Genomic DNA, 6,000 nt, shown 5'->3' with positions numbered 1-6,000 from the left:
TGAGATTCAACTTTCAAGTAAGCATGAAAAGGTTGAGAGTGTCAGCAAAGCAAAAGAAAATGCTTTGTGTCAGCAAATAACTGAGTTATGGAATCTGACTTCCATGTGAAAGAATACAGTAAAAGGTCAAATCATTAGCCTCTTGCCAAGCCCTCTTCTTCCTTCTTCCTTCCAATCTTTTTTGCATGAGATCTGGACCTTCATCCTTCAATCAATAATCTTTCTGTTGCTTTCCCCACCACAAATGGTGGAGTTTATACTTAATTTGCCAAACTCGAGAAAGTGAAACAATGAAGTCAAATTTTCTTTGTTTCTCTCTATATTGAGGAGAAACAAAGGTGAGATGAAATTATATAACTTCATTTCAACTCATTTCATCTAATTTCAAATGATAATTTTATTACTATTCACAAATCATCTCAATTCATCTCATCTTATCTCACAATTTAAATGGGCTTATTATTCACACATCATCTCAATTTATCTTATCTTATCTCTCTATCTAAACAGGCCTGCAGAATTTCTTCTGATGCTTTGGACATGGGTACGTATCAAAACACATGCCTTGAAACTACTCCCGTGATTATAATATTCAATCTGGGCCTTGGGCCAGTTCAATTCCGAAACATCCAAGTTAGAAGTTGAAAGGATATGTACAAGAAGAATCTCTAGGCAAAATATACCTCGCTCCAACTACCATCTCCATAAAAGATTTAAAATATATTTTCATAAAAAAATCAATAAAATAGAAAAAATTAAGAACGTGAAAAAGTTCGGAACAAACTACAAAAACAATAAATTTGAAAATTGGCTTTAAAAAAAAATAAATGAAAAAAAAATAAAAAAGAAATGAACAATTAGTTTCAGATAAAAAATGAACAAAACGTTAAAAAAATGTGAAAGTAAAATATAATAATTTTTAAAATAATTTTAATTTTAGAAGATGTTTTTATTTTTTTATAAAACCAATTTTTAAAACTAGATTTTTTATTTAATAGGGTATTGTCTTTTTTTTTTCTTTTTTTGAGAACTTTTAGGGGTGTCTTTTCTTTTTAAGGAGGGAACAAAAAAGAAGAGAGCATAGCAATATAGAGTAAAAGCCCCGTTTGGATAGTGAGATGAGATGAGATGATTTTAGATAAAAATTGAAAGTTGAATAAAATAATGTTAGAATATTATTTTTTTTATATTATTATTGTTTTGGGATTTAAAAAAATTGAATTGCTTATTATATTTTGTGTGAAAATTTAGAAAAATTATAATGATGAGATGAGTTAAAATGAGATGAGATGAGATAAAACACTTTCACTATCGAGACGGGGCCAAAAGTGATTGTGAGAATTGATAGTTTAAAAAATGAATACAAATTGAGTAGTACTTTGAGGAGACTATTTTCCTCAACACCAATAAATGACTTAGAAGTTGTCAAACTGTTTTAGCAATAATTTCCATTGCAATATTTAGAGTTGGTCCAAGCTCTTGTCTTTTTATAGTGAACTTGTAAATACTAAAAAGAAACAGTATTTTCCCATTGTGTCTGCTTTCTTGCTCTTGGACCATAATTGGGTCTGCATTTTAAGCTTTTTATGGACCATGAATAGTCTGAGTGTGTGTGTGAGAGAGAGAGAGAGAGCCTCTGCAAACATCATGCTAAAGAAACACCTGCAAAGGAGAACAAACTTGACATAGCTGCCCCTGCAAACTTGCTGAGCTACACAGTTCAGTCCAAAATAACCTAAACCTAACAAAGATAAGGTCCACTAGATCCATGATCTTTCTGCTTCAACATGCATGTTAGAGTCTTTATGGTAATCTAGTTGGCATCTTCATAGCTCTAGAATTTTCCTCAATACACATTGAATGCATGGCTAAGCTTTTGATTTTAATTATAAAATGCAGTAACAACCTTCTTTCAATGTATGATATAAAGACCCTCACGTACCGGTCCTTATCCCAGTGTTCATGTAGACAGATAAACCCATTATGAGATTATAAAAACCAAGAAATGGCAACACTTTGCATTTCCTTACATCAAACAATATCCAAAAAACTTACTTAGGATGTTTCATTCTTCATTCCACCATATCTCAACAACCCTCAAAACAATCTTTCACTAGAGAATTAACTTGATCGGAGGAGACTCTCTCGGAGTTCCGCCGAGTTAGTTCAGTTCATGTTTTTTTCTTACGAAGTCAGAGGTCACTGTTTGGGGTCAAATTTGAGCCAAAGATCTAACTATTCTACCAAATCCCAAACCTAAACCTTTCCATTGCTCACTATACAGATCAACTTTGAAATGTTTCAAGCTTCTTCTTGCAGTAATAGCAATTATAACAACCTTGGCTGAATCTGAAAACCATGACAGATTAGAATAATTTGTCGTGGTTTGTTATGGGAGAGTATCATTGCTGATAGATTAAGAGCAAAATACACATAATATACAAAGAGTTAAGTGCCAAAGTACATCACAATCCAAAGAACACATCACAAAGATCAATCAGCATCAGAGGTTAGTTAGAAGGCATCATCAATATATAGCTGAGAGCAGGCAGATCAAGAGGACTATCTAGAATGGTGCATTGGATTAATCCAACAAATTAAGCACATTTGTGCAGTGAGATGGTTGGCAATTTATACTTGGGGTGATCTTGGTGCTGAATTATTGACAGACTGGCTCCATCATTGTTATAATACAGTACTGGAAAACTAAAGAAATGGGCCCTTGTGTCACTGCCACTGAAAATTGACTCCTTATCCTTAAATTCCTTGACAAGAGAGTGCTAATGGTCACATATTATTGGCATTTTGTTTTTTTGTTCTTTTATTTCTCGGAGTATTTTTATTTGCAAGCTAACGTAGATGATACACCGTTGAAATGATATAATTTGATTTGTAAAAAAATTTAATTTTAAACTTCCCTTACAAATCAAATGCTTTAGGAAATATTTTTAGCCCCGTTTGGATAGTGAGATAAGATGAAATGGTTTTAGATACAAGTTAAAAGTTAAATAAAATATTGTTAAAATATTATTTTTTTAATATTATTATTGTTTTGAGATTTGAAAAAATTGAATTATTTAGGTCCCGTTTGGATTGAAAACTCACCTCAACTCATCTTATCTTATCATTACAACTTTTTCAAATTCTCACACAAAATATAATAAACAATTCCATTTTTTCAAATCCAAAAACAATAATAATATTAAAAAATAATATTCTAACAATATTTTATTCTACAATTCACAAACCATCTCAACTCATCTCTAAATTCAAACAGGACCTTATTTTATTTTGTGTGAGAATTTGAGAAAATTATAATATTGAGATGAGATAAGTTAAGATTGTTTCTCAATCCAAACGGGACATAATGTCAGTAATGTAAAATGTCTTTATGCACACCAACTTGCAAATATAATATTTTTCTATTTCTCAATTTTCTTTGGTATTATTGGAAAATATTTGATCCTGATAAACATCCTATTTGAAGGAAGATGTATGGTCAAATTCACCAAACTTGGTTATAAACTCTTAAAATTTAGTTGGGAGCTGAAATGGAAATTTCTCTACCTTTCTACTTATTTACGTACCCATTGCCAAAGAGTACATCAACCACATGTCCATTTCTTTTTAGGTTGGAAGGGAAGTTGTTGGGGGATATGATTTCACATTTTTCTCAACTATTTTTTAAGAAAAATAATAGGACTACATGGTTGACTCAATACCTTATCCTCGAAATCTTTGTCCTTATTTACCATCATGAATCCATAATCCTAGCCTTCTATATTAATTTACCTAATGAATCTATTTATAGAGTAATGTCATTATATCCTCTAATTTATACCACTCATTTTATCTCTTTGATGTGGCACTATTAATATAATGCCATGTGATCTTCATCTTTTTGTATTTTCGAGCGTCATTTTATTTTGAATATATATTTTTTTTAGATTTTTAGGTTTTTTCAATAAATATCACGTCAAGGAAGCAAAATGAGTGATATAAATTAGAATTATAGAAGCATTACTCATATTTATATTTTATCAAGAATTAAAAAAAAAAAAAAAGAACAATGCACTCTCCTAATTGTTTTTTTTTTTAAGGAAAACTATCATCATTCATTTATCAGAGAAATTTACATCTATGATCAAATATATTCTTGAATGTCCTTATATCAAACATGACATCATAAATCAAAATAATGTATTTAGAGGTCTACCAATATACTATTTCTTTTTATGACTGGTTTGATCTTCATAATTATTTTTATTCTCTATAGATAAACGTCCAAAAAATAACACTCGTTGCCTAAACACCAATTGTTGTGAGATGGAGTTGACATTGGAAATAGTTATAGGCCTGCAAATAATTTGGCAAATTAACAACTGTAAAATCTCATGTACACCATAATTGCTTCAACAAACATGATGGTGCTCTAAATTGATGCATTAACACTTTTCCACCAAACTTATCTCCTTCTGTCACCACATTCATCTCTTTCATCATCTTTCCCACATCTTCAAATTAAATATTCAAAATATTATTTCATATTTTTAACATTTAAGTATTATATATTATATGGTTTATTCTAATATGTTGAATAAAATTAACTTTTACACCCTCCAATCACGGACCATCGCGTCTTGATTTGATCAATTCTATAATAAACTAAATTACGTGGATTTTTTTTTTTAAAGAAAAACTCTAAAATATGAACGCTAAACTATTAAAAATTTTAATTCTAATTGTTTAAGATCATTTTTAATTATTATTCTAGCCGTGACTCAAGGTGGTGGCTTCTGAGTTGGCCGGAATCTGGTGTCCAGCGGCCATCATTATGTCTATTAAAACAAAAATTTAAAAATTCTGATTGTACGTGAACATATGTAATTTTGTTAGATATGCTATTTTTTTTTTTAATTTTTTATGGAAGATATGCTTTTAGTTAGTGGATATAAAAACCCATTTTAGTAGGGTTGTGCAAAACACCCTATAAACCGCTGGATCTGTTTAAAGTGACCCAGCCCGAACCGACTTTATCGGATTGTTATCTAATAAAGTCTCCAATCTGACTAGGAACGGATTTTTTTGTCTTGGATGTCGACCCATCCGAAAAACTTATATTCTCATACTCATCTTTCAACACTAACATTACCGGAGTATATAATGTCGCTTATAAGTCGAGGTCAAAATATATGAAGAAGGAAAATTCTTGGGCGGCAGAAACTTACCCCAAAAAATAAACAAAGCCACTGTAGAGTGAATGAGCGACGAAACCTAGTGTTAGGCACAGAACAGAGAGATGCAGTGCGCGGTGGTGTGGTGTAGAAGTCATCAGTCTGAAAGTGATGAGAGAGAGATAGAGTGAGAGAAAAATGAGAGAGGGAGCTGACCAGTGGTTTACAGTTGGATATGTGAGTGGCGGCAGTAGGCAGAAAGCAGATGTTTTTAGATGTGTGAGTCGTTTTTCTTTTGCAAGTGGCCTTTCCATCTGCAAGAAATTTTTAGGTCATTTCTTGAGATTGAGGAGATGGTAGATTTGAGATTCTGATCATAGAGAGATTTTGTAAATCAATGTGTAGAAATTAGATTTTATTTATTTATTTTTTTTGGGTCGAGTCATACGGGTTCGGCCTGGTTTTATTATGGGTCGGTTCAGTTCGACGCCTTAAATGGAGGTGTTCGAGTTGGGTCAAACACAAATCCGACTATGCCAGGTCGGGTTGCAGGCCTATATTTTAGGCCAATCCTAATCTTAGATATTTTTTATTATATTATCATAAAATAGATAATTACGGGTTAATTTTTTGAGATTATTTAGGAGAAATGACTATAAGGCAATAAATGGCCTTAATCGTTTTTATGGATTTAAAAATATATGTATTTAGATTAAAATTTATGTCCTCTCTTTCTGTAAAACTTATATGATATTTTAGTTTACGTGTTGAAAGGAGAGGTTATAGTCTCGCATGGACCAGCGATACATCTCGCATGTACGCCACG

Source organism: Juglans microcarpa x Juglans regia, chromosome 6D (assembly GCF_004785595.1).
Source record: "Juglans microcarpa x Juglans regia isolate MS1-56 chromosome 6D, Jm3101_v1.0, whole genome shotgun sequence".
In the NCBI taxonomy this organism is placed as follows: Eukaryota; Viridiplantae; Streptophyta; class Magnoliopsida; order Fagales; family Juglandaceae; genus Juglans; species Juglans microcarpa x Juglans regia.
The sequence above is the reverse complement of the archived record's forward strand: the minus strand, read 5'-3'. Positions refer to the sequence as shown.